The 13,403-nt window shown below is 47.8% G+C and overlaps 1 long non-coding RNA gene across 1 annotated transcript; it reads right to left on the bottom strand.

The window, feature by feature from the left end:
- Positions 1-208: 208 nt before the first annotated feature.
- On the bottom strand, positions 209-4,905 carry LOC133375657 (uncharacterized). The gene is made up of 3 exons (XR_009760282.1): positions 4,766-4,905; positions 1,006-1,145; positions 209-353 (listed from the first exon to the last, which is right to left on the bottom strand). It is a non-coding gene; the product is annotated as an uncharacterized LOC133375657 (long non-coding RNA).
- Between the last annotated feature and the right edge of the window lie 8,498 nt (positions 4,906-13,403).

Genomic DNA, 13,403 nt, shown 5'->3' with positions numbered 1-13,403 from the left:
GTTACTGTGGGCAAGGGACTGCCTGTGAAGTCACGAAAGGACATGGTGGCTGAGAGGAAGAAGGATGCCGGGGGGGGGACGAATGGAGGGAAGGAGCCCAGGAGGGAGGGGGAGGCTGAGGGGAAGTGCTGTCAAAAAAGGAATGTAACTGAGGATTCTCCTTGCCTCCATACACACCAATAAACACCTTAGGAGGATCTCATGGGTTTGGAAAGCTCTTTTATTTGTAATATGCCTGCTGGGGCTGGTGAGGAACTTGCTTCAGGATCCATCAATGACAACTTTGAAGAGCCTCAGTGCAATCTAAGAGCTCAGCATCTAGGCTTTGAAGAGGACCTGGGTTCAAATCATGCCTGCAAGGGAAGGGGGAGATGTTATTTTCTCAGCTTCCCCTTCTCCCTCCCAGCACCAGACAAATACACAAGAAGGAGGTATCCACAGGCTTGGGAGGGGTTGCAGAAGTAGATACTTTCTTTCAAAAGGCAAAATAAGTCTTGCAGTTGGGAAAAAATCCCCCAAACCTCCCAGTGATATGTTCTATAGGCATGCAATGTTGAAGAGGGAGGGGATAGGAGCAGAGCTTGGAAGTAACTCATTATTTTTAACGAGTTACTTTTAATTCGTTACAATTTTAAATAACGAGTGGGTAATTCCATTACATTCGGCAAGTAACGTAACGAATAGTAATTTCCCTACTTTTCAGCTTCAACTTTAACGTTTCCACGTTAGGTTGGACGTTACTTGGGGGCGGGAACAAGGGGAAGTCAGCTCCTGGCTGTGATTGGTTAACACAAGACATGTGCCTCACACTGATTGGACCTTCGTACAGTTTCGCTCTGGCGTGGGTTGCTTCCTGCAACATAAGCTCATGTTCCCAGGTAAAAATGTCCTCACATGTTTTTTCTCTTTCATCCTTGAGGATTATTTTTTGGACTATACTCTCCTTGGGACCCTCATCTTCCTGAGAAGGAAGCGGTCCATTCTCTTCCTTCCATGGGCAATTACCTTGCCAGCTCTCAGGGCTTCTCCCTGGTCAGGAGGGTGAGACACCATCTGCTCCTTACTTCCCAACAGCATCCAGTGCAGCTCAGCTTCCCCCAGATTTTCCAGCTGATGTCTTTCCTTCTCGCATCTCCTCTGGTCATCTATTGGGATAAAAAGAGAATCCAACCTAGAAATCATCTGTTTGTCAAAGGCAGAAAGGAACCTTCAGTCAGGTTGTGCACTTGGGGAAGAAGGCAAAACCTGGGGACGTGTTTTTTTTTTTATTAATCAATGACTTAGATGATGGGGTGGAGGGAAGCCTTATGAAGTTTGCGGATGATACGAAACTGGGAGGGATAGCTAACACAATGGAAGACAGGAATAAAATCTAAAGGGACCTGGATAGACTAGAAAATTGGGCTGAAATTAATAAAATGACATACAATAAAGACAAATGCAGGATTCTGCATTTAGGCCACAAAAACAAAATGCACGGGTACAGGATGGGAAATACCCGGCTTAGCAGTAGTGCGTGTGAGAAGGACCTTGGAATTGTAGTGGATCGCAAGTTGAACATGACCCAGCAGTGTGATGCTGCGGCAAAAAAGGCAAATGCGGGTTTGGGCTGCATAAACAGAGCTATAGTTTCCAGGTCGAGGGAAGTAATAGTCCCACTATATTCTGCATTAGTCAGGCCTCATCTGGAATACTGCGTTCAGTTCTGGGCGCCTCATTTTAGGTTCAGAAGAGGGCGACGAGGATGATAGCCGGTATGGAGAACAAGTCTTATGAGGAAAGGTTGAAGGAACTTGGCATGTTCAGTCTGGTGAAGAGAAGGCTGAGAGGCGACATGATTACACTCTTTAAGTACCTGAAGGGCTGTCACATAGAGGAGGGTACAGATTAGTTCACTGCTGCCCCAGAGGGTAGGACTAGGTCTAATGGTTTTAAGTTGCAGGAGCGTAGATTCAGACTGGACATTAGAAGGAACTTCTTGACAGTAACGGCAGTTCGGCACTGGAACCGACTGCCTAGGGAGGTGGTGGGATCCCCTTCGCTGGATGTCTTCAAGCAGAGGCTGGACAGCTATCTGCGGAAGATGCTCTAGCTGTGGATTTCCTGCTGTGAGCAGGGGGTTGGACTTGATGGCCTACAAGGCCCCTTCCAACTCTATGATTCTATGATTCTATGAATGAAACGAAGTGTCCTGGAAATGGGCATGGCTGGCTGGCACTGTAAATAGGAGCACTTCATGCAGCAACTGCAGGTCCCACTTGTTGCACTGTGGAGTGCTCCAATTAGAGCGCCAGCCAGCCAGCTAGCCATGCCCACTTTAAGGATACTCCATTCCACCCCCGCCTCAGTTTTCTGTCCCTACCACACACTCAGTCAACATTGCATGCCTATAGAACATATCACTGGGAGGTTTGGGGGATTTTTTCCCAACTGCAAGACTTATTTTGCCTTTTTAAAAAAAGTGTCTACTTCTGCAACCCCTCCCAAGCCTGTGGATACCTCCCTCTTGTGTATTTGTCTGGTGCTGCTTTGGCTACATAAGAATGAGTTTGTTATTATTAAATAATAATGATATTCCGGTTGTTTTAAGGGATCGATGCATTCTCAAAGCTTATCAGGTACACCTGAGGTCTAGGAAAAGTCACTCGGGACTGCTGCTTGTAAGTTGAACCAAAATCCTGCATCTTCTTCACGCTGGTGCACTGTCTTAGTTCGACTGAGGACAGCGTACATACCTTCCATGACTTTCCCAAAGAATCCTAGAAACTCTAGTTTGTTAAGGATGCTGGGAATTCTAGCTCTGTGAGGGGTAAACTACAGTTCCCACAATTCTTTGTGGGATGCCCCGTGCTTTAAATGTGCTTTACATGTATGGGTTCTTCTACTCCCCGTAGTCCAGAAGCCAGGCAGACTGAGGCACTTCTGCCCTTAAGAAAGACACCAAGACCTGCTTAAAACACGAGCCAGAATTTCTTGACCAAAGTTTCTTCCTTTGCACTCCAGGGCACTCTCTAGGGAGATCGCCTTCCTTCACCATGAAGAAAGATGTGCCCCCGCCCAGAGCAGTGGGCTGGATGAGGGCTAATAAGCTGAATCCTTGGAAAACCAAGGCCCTGTGGGTCTACAGAATGGGACCGGCACCACTAAACGTCCAGCTTCTAATGGAGGCCAGTTGGGCCTCTGTAACATGGAGGACAACTAACAGCGCTCCTCTGGAGGAACTCAGCGATGGAGATGGGATAGAAGGGCTCAGGCAGTCCATAAATCATGCTGGATCCAAGCTGTTCAGGGCTTTGTATATCAACAGAGGAACCTTGAACCTGGTCTAGTGAAATCAAACTACAGACTTTGCTTCCTTAATCCTTTTCAGCAATGCTTAATTCCTTAAAAGAATATTAATCTGCTGGCACCACAAAGACTGATTTCGTTAAAATAAAGTCATGGCTATTTATATATTTATATAAAATATTGTTATGAGCATGGGGGGGGCTGGAATGGATGATTTCTGTGGGTCACCTTTCCAGCCTCTGATTTGGAATCCTATGCCTGGGAGGCTGGCTCTGCTAGCCAGATGAATCTCCTTTGTTAATCAAATAGAGTGGCCAGGTAGTTTATGGGCCTGTTTAATTGCCCCGGCAACTGGTGAAAGGGCTAGGAAGATCCTTTTGTCATTTTAAACTCTACTGGAGGAGAGTCTCTCCCCCCACTCCTGGGCGGGCAGAAGTGTGTTTGGAACTGGAAGTGGGTGTACTGGAGAACTAGGGCTGCAGGCATGCAGAGAGGCTGGCTCCCTGCATGGTGGCGATAGGATGCCCCTGCACCTAGATGGAAAAGCTGGATATTAGACTGCTGATGCCTTGAACCCCTCCATCCTAAGCTCAGGTTGGAATGTGTGTACATAAATAAACCATATTTCATAAAGACACCGCAGTCTCTGCTGGCCTTCTTCCCAAAGGAAACCAAACCCTGGATGGGCGCAGGGACCCCCTGAAATCTCACCGCTCGGAGATTGGGGGAGGCACGCAACAATAGATAAATATAACCTTTATCTCAAACTGTATGTTATGACAGACGTTCTGCCCGGCCCTCAGGAATCTTCCCAGGCCATGCCCATCACAGGCCCAGCTCCAAATCCTCCTCAAGTGCTTTTGTGTCCTTGGAACTGTGATGAGGCCTGTTGCTTAAGTGGACTGGAGAGATGGGAAAGTGCAGAAACCTTTGATTTTTGCATAACTGGAATGGAGCCGAATGTACAAAGATAAGTCACGGCCGTTGCTCCACCCACACTTGCATTTGGCCATGCCTACTTTTTGCCTCTGGCCCTGCCCCCCTCTGGCATGGAGTCCCCAGAACGTTGCCCGCAAGGGAAGGCCATCCTTGGGCTGAACTATCTTCCCTAGCACAGTATGAGTACAGATGAAGGGTTGGCTATAAAACTTTTTAATATTAAAAGAGCAATCAAATAAATCATAGCTGAGTCACACCCACAATTGTGAGGTGTGTGAAGAGATGAGGCCTCCCCAGCTGTTGCCACAGGCTGTGGACTGCCTGTGGCATCACAGAAGCACATGGCCGTTGAGTGGATATAAAGGGGGGCCAAGTGGACTGAGGCAAAAGCATGGCCTGGTCTTTCACTTGGAGAAGGCGAATTGGCAAATGCAAGGAGGTGATCATCTGGCTGCGGGATGCCATCATTATTATCAGCGATAATGAGGCAAGTTTACTTGCTGAGCGGGATCACGGCTTGAAGGTGGCTGCTACTCACCTCTGAAGCTGGTTGATGTCTAGCGATGGACCTAGCGGAAGCTGGCAGTGTGTATGGAAGCCAGTGGATTTCGCATTCGGAAGCTGGCGGATGCCGCAAGGCTGAAGCAGGCGGATGTTTGTGGAGGAAGCTGTTTGACGGTCGATATTTGTGGGTTGAAGCCGGGGAACGAATGTGAATGGATGGGGAGGGGCGAGAAAGGGGCGCATGTTGTCGCTGGCGTTTTCACGAATGTCGGATGGCCGTGTGTGTGTGTGTGAGTGGAGTTTCGGATGCGGTAAAGGGGTTGGGTGGGTGTAAGTGTGTGAATGTGACAAACCGGTGGATGTACCATGACTAAATGACACCAGTGAATGTTGGCAGGTGGAAGCTAGAGGATGAAGTTGCCAGGCGGATGCTGGTGGAGGTGCCTGGGTGAGGCTGTTGGATAGTTGCCATCCCCCTCATTGTCTGTGTTTTTTTCCTTCCAGGGGTGTCTCTGAAGCTAGTGAGGTTTTGGAAGAGACTACCTGTGAGAGCAACAAAGAGGACTGCAAGGCTTAAAGAAGCCAGCTTTTATTTCTAAATAAAATGGTTTTTTGTATTCATCTCCTGTGGAGTCCCTTGCTTTATTCAAAAACAGCTAATGGGAGATCAAATCCCAGAGCGTTATGGTGTGCCTCTCCCTGGTATCAGTATACATGAAGCCATAGCTATACATGAGGCTAGAAATATTTTAATAATAAATGAATACATCACTGCTGAGGTGTCCTTACCATTGTCAGGCTGAGGGAGGTTGTGCTGTTACTGTGGGCAAGGGACTGCCTGTGAAGTCACGAAAGGACATGGTGGCTGAGAGGAAGAAGGATGCCGGGGGGGGGGACGAATGGAGGGAAGGAGCCCAGGAGGGAGGGGGAGGCTGAGGGGAAGTGCTGTCAAAAAAGGAATGTAACTGAGGATTCTCCTTGCCTCCATACACACCAATAAACACCTTAGGAGGATCTCATGGGTTTGGAAAGCTCTTTTATTTGTAATATGCCTGCTGGGGCTGGTGAGGAACTTGCTTCAGGATCCATCAATGACAACTTTGAAGAGCCTCAGTGCAATCTAAGAGCTCAGCATCTAGGCTTTGAAGAGGACCTGGGTTCAAATCATGCCTGCAAGGGAAGGGGGAGATGTTATTTTCTCAGCTTCCCCTTCTCCCTCCCAGCACCAGACAAATACACAAGAGGGAGGTATCCACAGGCTTGGGAGGGGTTGCAGAAGTAGATACTTTCTTTCAAAAGGCAAAATAAGTCTTGCAGTTGGGAAAAAATCCCCCAAACCTCCCAGTGATATGTTCTATAGGCATGCAATGTTGAAGAGGGAGGGGATAGGAGCAGAGCTTGGAAGTTAACTCATTATTTTTAACGAGTTACTTTTAATTCGTTACAATTTTAAATAACGAGTGGGTAATTCCATTACATTCGGCAAGTAACGTAACGAATAGTAATTTCCCTACTTTTCAGCTTCAACTTTAACGTTTCCACGTTAGGTTGGACGTTACTTGGGGGCGGGAACAAGGGGAAGTCAGCTCCTGGCTGTGATTGGTTAACACAAGACATGTGCCTCACACTGATTGGACCTTCGTACAGTTTCGCTCTGGCGTGGGTTGCTTCCTGCAACATAAGCTCATGTTCCCAGGTAAAAATGTCCTCACATGTTTTTTCTCTTTCATCCTTGAGGATTATTTTTTGGACTATACTCTCCTTGGGACCCTCATCTTCCTGAGAAGGAAGCGGTCCATTCTCTTCCTTCCATGGGCAATTACCTTGCCAGCTCTCAGGGGCTTCTCCCTGGTCAGGAGGTTGAGACACCATCTGCTCCTTACTTCCCAACAGCATCCAGTGCAGCTCAGCTTCCCCCAGATTTTCCAGCTGATGTCTTTCCTTCTCGCATCTCCTCTGGTCATCTATTGGGATAAAAAGAGAATCCAACCTAGAAATCATCTGTTTGTCAAAGGCAGAAAGGAACCTTCAGTCAGGTTGTGCACTTGGGGAAGAGGGCAAAACCTGGGGACGTGTTTTTTTTTTTATTAATCAATGACTTAGATGATGGGGTGGAGGGAAGCCTTATGAAGTTTGCGGATGATACGAAACTGGGAGGGATAGCTAACACAATGGAAGACAGGAATAAAATCTAAAGGGACCTGGATAGACTAGAAAATTGGGCTGAAATTAATAAAATGACATACAATAAAGACAAATGCAGGATTCTGCATTTAGGCCACAAAAACAAAATGCACGGGTACAGGATGGGAAATACCCGGCTTAGCAGTAGTGCGTGTGAGAAGGACCTTGGAATTGTAGTGGATCGCAAGTTGAACATGACCCAGCAGTGTGATGCTGTGGCAAAAAAGGCAAATGCGGTTTTGGGCTGCATAAACAGAGCTATAGTTTCCAGGTCGAGGGAAGTAATAGTCCCACTATATTCTTCATTAGTCAGGCCTCATCTGGAATACTGCGTTCAGTTCTGGGCGCCTCATTTTAGGTTCAGAAGAGGGCGACGAGGATGATAGCCGGTATGGAGAACAAGTCTTATGAGGAAAGGTTGAAGGAACTTGGCATGTTCAGTCTGGTGAAGAGAAGGCTGAGAGGCGACATGATTACACTCTTTAAGTACCTGAAGGGCTGTCACATAGAGGAGGGTACAGATTGGTTCACTGCTGCCCCAGAGGGTAGGGCTAGGTCTAATGGTTTTAAGTTGCAGGAGCGTAGATTCAGACCGGACATTAGAAGGAACTTCTTGACAGTAACGGCAGTTCGGCACTGGAACCGACTGCCTAGGGAGGTGGTGGGATCCCCTTCGCTGGATGTCTTCAAGCAGAGGCTGGACAGCTATCTGCGGAAGATGCTCTAGCTGTGGATTTCCTGCTGTGAGCAGGGGGTTGGACTTGATGGCCTACAAGGCCCCTACCAACTCTATGATTCTATGATTCTATGAATGAAACGAAGTGTCCTGGAAATGGGCATGGCTGGCTCGCACTGTAAATAGGAGCACTTCATGCAGCAACTGCAGGTCCCACTTGTTGCACTGTGGAGTGCTCCAATTAGAGCGCCAGCCAGCCAGCTAGCCATGCCCACTTTAAGGATACTCCATTCCACCCCCGCCTCAGTTTTCTGTCCCTACCACACACTCATTCAACATTGCATGCCTATAGAACATATCACTGGGAGGTTTGGGGGATTTTTTCCCAACTGCAAGACTTATTTTGCCTTTTAAAAAAAAGTGTCTACTTCTGCAACCCCTCCCAAGCCTGTGGATACCTCCCTCTTGTGTATTTGTCTGGTGCTGCTTTGGCTACATAAGAATGAGTTTGTTATTATTAAATAATAATGATATTCCGGTTGTTTTAAGGGATCGATGCATTCTCAAAGCTTATCAGGTACACCTGAGGTCTAGGAAAAGTCACTCGGGACTGCTGCTTGTAAGTTGAACCAAAATCCTGCATCTTCTTCACGCTGGTGCACTGTCTTAGTTCGACTGAGGACAGCGTACATACCTTCCATGACTTTCCCAAAGAATCCTAGAAACTCTAGTTTGTTAAGGATGCTGGGAATTCTAGCTCTGTGAGGGGTAAACCACAGTTCCCACAATTCTTTGTGGGATGCCCCGTGCTTTAAATGTGCTTTACATGTATGGGTTCTTCTACTCCCCGTAGTCCAGAAGCCAGGCAGACTGAGGCACTTCTGCCCTTAAGAAAGACACCAAGACCTGCTTAAAACACGAGCCAGAATTTCTTGACCAAAGTTTCTTCCTTTGCACTCCAGGGCACTCTCTAGGGAGATCGCCTTCCTTCACCATGAAGAAAGATGTGCCCCTGCCCAGAGCAGTGGGCTGGATGAGGGCTAATAAGCTGAATCCTTGGAAAACCAAGGCCCTGTGGGTCTACAGAATGGGACCGGCACCACTAAACGTCCAGCTTCTAATGGAGGCCAGTTGGGCCTCTGTAACATGGAGGACAACTAACAGCGCTCCTCTGGAGGAACTCAGCGATGGAGATGGGATAGAAGGGCTCAGGCAGTCCATAAATCATGCTGGATCCAAGCTGTTCAGGGCTTTGTATATCAACAGAGGAACCTTGAACCTGGTCTAGTGAAATCAAACTACAGACTTTGCTTCCTTAATCCTTTTCAGCAATGCTTAATTCCTTAAAAGAATATTAATCTGCTGGCACCACAAAGACTGATTTCATTAAAATAAAGTCATGGCTATTTATATATTTATATAAAATATTGTTATGAGCATGGGGGGGCTGGAATGGATGATTTCTGTGGGTCACCTTTCCAGCCTCTGATTTGGAATCCTATGCCTGGGAGGCTGGCTCTGCTAGCCAGATGAATCTCCTTTGTTAATCAAATAGAGTGGCCAGGTAGTTTATGGGCCTGTTTAATTGCCCCGGCAACTGGTGAAAGGGCTAGGAAGATCCTTTTGTCATTTTAAACTCTACTGGAGGAGAGTCTCTCCCCCCACTCCTGGGCGGGCAGAAGTGTGTTTGGAACTGGAAGTGGGTGTACTGGAGAACTAGGGCTGCAGGCATGCAGAGAGGCTGGCTCCCTGCATGGTGGCGATAGGATGCCCCTGCACCTAGATGGAAAAGCTGGATATTAGACTGCTGATGCCTTGAACCCCTCCATCCTAAGCTCAGGTTGGAATGTGTGTACATAAATAAACCATATTTCATAAAGACACCGCAGTCTCTGCTGGCCTTCTTCCCAAAGGAAACCAAACCCTGGATGGGCGCAGGGACCCCCTGAAATCTCACCGCTCGGAGATTGGGGGAGGCACGCAACAATAGATAAATATAACCTTTATCTCAAACTGTATGTTATGACAGACGTTCTGCCCGGCCCTCAGGAATCTTCCCAGGCCATGCCCATCACAGGCCCAGCTCCAAATCCTCCTCAAGTGCTTTTGTGTCCTTGGAACTGTGATGAGGCCTGTTGCTTAAGTGGACTGGAGAGATGGGAAAGTGCAGAAACCTTTGATTTTTGCATAACTAGAATGGAGCCGAATGTACAAAGATAAGTCACGGCCGTTGCTCCACCCACACTTGCATTTGGCCATGCCTACTTTTTGCCTCTGGCCCTGCCCCCCTCTGGCATGGAGTCCCCAGAACGTTGCCCGCAAGGGAAGGCCATCCTTGGGCTGAACTATCTTCCCTAGCACAGTATGAGTACAGATGAAGGGTGGGCTATAAAACTTTTTAATATTAAAAGAGCAATCAAATAAATCATAGCTGAGTCACACCCACAATTGTGAGGTGTGTGAAGAGATGAGGCCTCCCCAGCTGTTGCCACAGGCTGTGGACTGCCTGTGGCATCACAGAAGCACATGGCCGTTGAGTGGATATAAAGGGGGGCCAAGTGGACTGAGGCAAAAGCATGGCCTGGTCTTTCACTTGGAGAAGGCGAATTGGCAAATGCAAGGAGGTGATCATCTGGCTGCGGGATGCCATCATTATTATCAGCGATAATGAGGCAAGTTTACTTGCTGAGCGGGATCACGGCTTGAAGGTGGCTGCTACTCACCTCTGAAGCTGGTTGATGTCTAGCGATGGACCTAGCGGAAGCTGGCAGTGTGTATGGAAGCCAGTGGATTTCGCATTCGGAAGCTGGCGGATGCCGCAAGGCTGAAGCAGGCGGATGTTTGTGGAGGAAGCTGTTTGACGGTCGATATTTGTGGGTTGAAGCCGGGGAACGAATGTGAATGGATGGGGAGGGGCGAGAAAGGGGCGCATGTTGTCGCTGGCGTTTTCACGAATGTCGGATGGCCGTGTGTGTGTGTGTGAGTGGAGTTTCGGATGCGGTAAAGGGGTTGGGTGGGTGTAAGTGTGTGAATGTGACAAACCGGTGGATGTACCATGACTAAATGACACCAGTGAATGTTGGCAGGTGGAAGCTAGAGGATGAAGTTGCCAGGCGGATGCTGGTGGAGGTGCCTGGGTGAGGCTGTTGGATAGTTGCCATCCCCCTCATTGTCTGTGTTTTTTTCCTTCCAGGGGTGTCTCTGAAGCTAGTGAAGTTTTGGAAGAGACTACCTGTGAGAGCAACAAAGAGGACTGCAAGGCTTAAAGAAGCCAGCTTTTATTTCTAAATAAAATGGTTTTTTGTATTCATCTCCTGTGGAGTCCCTTGCTTTATTCAAAAACAGCTAATGGGAGATCAAATCCCAGAGCGTTATGGTGTGCCTCTCCCTGGTATCAGTATACATGAAGCCATAGCTATACATGAGGCTAGAAATATTTTAATAATAAATGAATACATCACTGCTGAGGTGTCCTTACCATTGTCAGGCTGAGGGAGGTTGTGCTGTTACTGTGGGCAAGGGACTGCCTGTGAAGTCACGAAAGGACATGGTGGCTGAGAGGAAGAAGGATGCCGGGGGGGGGACGAATGGAGGGAAGGAGCCCAGGAGGGAGGGGGAGGCTGAGGGGAAGTGCTGTCAAAAAAGGAATGTAACTGAGGATTCTCCTTGCCTCCATACACACCAATAAACACCTTAGGAGTATCTCATGGGTTTGGAAAGCTCTTTTATTTGTAATATGCCTGCTGGGGCTGGTGAGGAACTTGCTTCAGGATCCATCAATGACAACTTTGAAGAGCCTCAGTGCAATCTAAGAGCTCAGCATCTAGGCTTTGAAGAGGACCTGGGTTCAAATCATGCCTGCAAGGGAAGGGGGAGATGTTATTTTCTCAGCTTCCCCTTCTCCCTCCCAGCACCAGACAAATACACAAGAGGGAGGTATCCACAGGCTTGGGAGGGGTTGCAGAAGTAGATACTTTCTTTCAAAAGGCAAAATAAGTCTTGCAGTTGGGAAAAAATCCCCCAAACCTCCCAGTGATATGTTCTATAGGCATGCAATGTTGAAGAGGGAGGGGATAGGAGCAGAGCTTGGAAGTAACTCATTATTTTTAACGACTGCAAGACTTATTTTGCCTTTTAAAAAAAAGTGTCTACTTCTGCAACCCCTCCCAAGCCTGTGGATACCTCCCTCTTGTGTATTTGTCTGGTGCTGCTTTGGCTACATAAGAATGAGTTTGTTATTATTAAATAATAATGATATTCCGGTTGTTTTAAGGGATCGATGCATTCTCAAAGCTTATCAGGTACACCTGAGGTCTAGGAAAAGTCACTCGGGACTGCTGCTTGTAAGTTGAACCAAAATCCTGCATCTTCTTCACGCTGGTGCACTGTCTTAGTTCGACTGAGGACAGCGTACATACCTTCCATGACTTTCCCAAAGAATCCTAGAAACTCTAGTTTGTTAAGGATGCTGGGAATTCTAGCTCTGTGAGGGGTAAACCACAGTTCCCACAATTCTTTGTGGGATGCCCCGTGCTTTAAATGTGCTTTACATGTATGGGTTCTTCTACTCCCCGTAGTCCAGAAGCCAGGCAGACTGAGGCACTTCTGCCCTTAAGAAAGACACCAAGACCTGCTTAAAACACGAGCCAGAATTTCTTGACCAAAGTTTCTTCCTTTGCACTCCAGGGCACTCTCTAGGGAGATCGCTTTCCTTCACCATGAAGAAAGATGTGCCCCCGCCCAGAGCAGTGGGCTGGATGAGGGCTAATAAGCTGAATCCTTGGAAAACCAAGGCCCTGTGGGTCTACAGAATGGGACCGGCACCACTAAACGTCCAGCTTCTAATGGAGGCCAGTTGGGCCTCTGTAACATGGAGGACAACTAACAGCGCTCCTCTGGAGGAACTCAGCGATGGAGATGGGATAGAAGGGCTCAGGCAGTCCATAAATCATGCTGGATCCAAGCTGTTCAGGGCTTTGTATATCAACAGAGGAACCTTGAACCTGGTCTAGTGAAATCAAACTACAGACTTTGCTTCCTTAATCCTTTTCAGCAATGCTTAATTCCTTAAAAGAATATTAATCTGCTGGCACCACAAAGACTGATTTCGTTAAAATAAAGTCATGGCTATTTATATATTTATATAAAATATTGTTATGAGCATGGGGGGGGCTGGAATGGATGATTTCTGTGGGTCACCTTTCCAGCCTCTGATTTGGAATCCTATGCCTGGGAGGCTGGCTCTGCTAGCCAGATGAATCTCCTTTGTTAATCAAATAGAGTGGCCAGGTAGTTAATGGGCCTGTTTAATTGCCCCGGCAACTGGTGAAAGGGCTAGGAAGATCCTTTTGTCATTTTAAACTCTACTGGAGGAGAGTCTCTCCCCCCACTCCTGGGCGGGCAGAAGTGTGTTTGGAACTGGAAGTGGGTGTACTGGAGAACTAGGGCTGCAGGCATGCAGAGAGGCTGGCTCCCTGCATGGTGGCGATAGGATGCCCCTGCACCTAGATGGAAAAGCTGGATATTAGACTGCTGATGCCTTGAACCCCTCCATCCTAAGCTCAGGTTGGAATGTGTGTACATAAATAAACCATATTTCATAAAGACACCGCAGTCTCTGCTGGCCTTCTTCCCAAAGGAAACCAAACCCTGGATGGGCGCAGGGACCCCCTGAAATCTCACCGCTCGGAGATTGGGGGAGGCACGCAACAATAGATAAATATAACCTTTATCTCAAACTGTATGTTATGACAGACGTTCTGCCCGGCCCTCAGGAATCTTCCCAGGCCATGCCCATCACAGGCCCAGCTCC

The sequence above is a fragment of the Rhineura floridana genome, chromosome 1, assembly GCF_030035675.1.
Source record: "Rhineura floridana isolate rRhiFlo1 chromosome 1, rRhiFlo1.hap2, whole genome shotgun sequence".
In the NCBI taxonomy this organism is placed as follows: Eukaryota; Metazoa; Chordata; class Lepidosauria; order Squamata; family Rhineuridae; genus Rhineura; species Rhineura floridana.
This window is presented reverse-complemented; position numbering and strand designations above follow the sequence as displayed.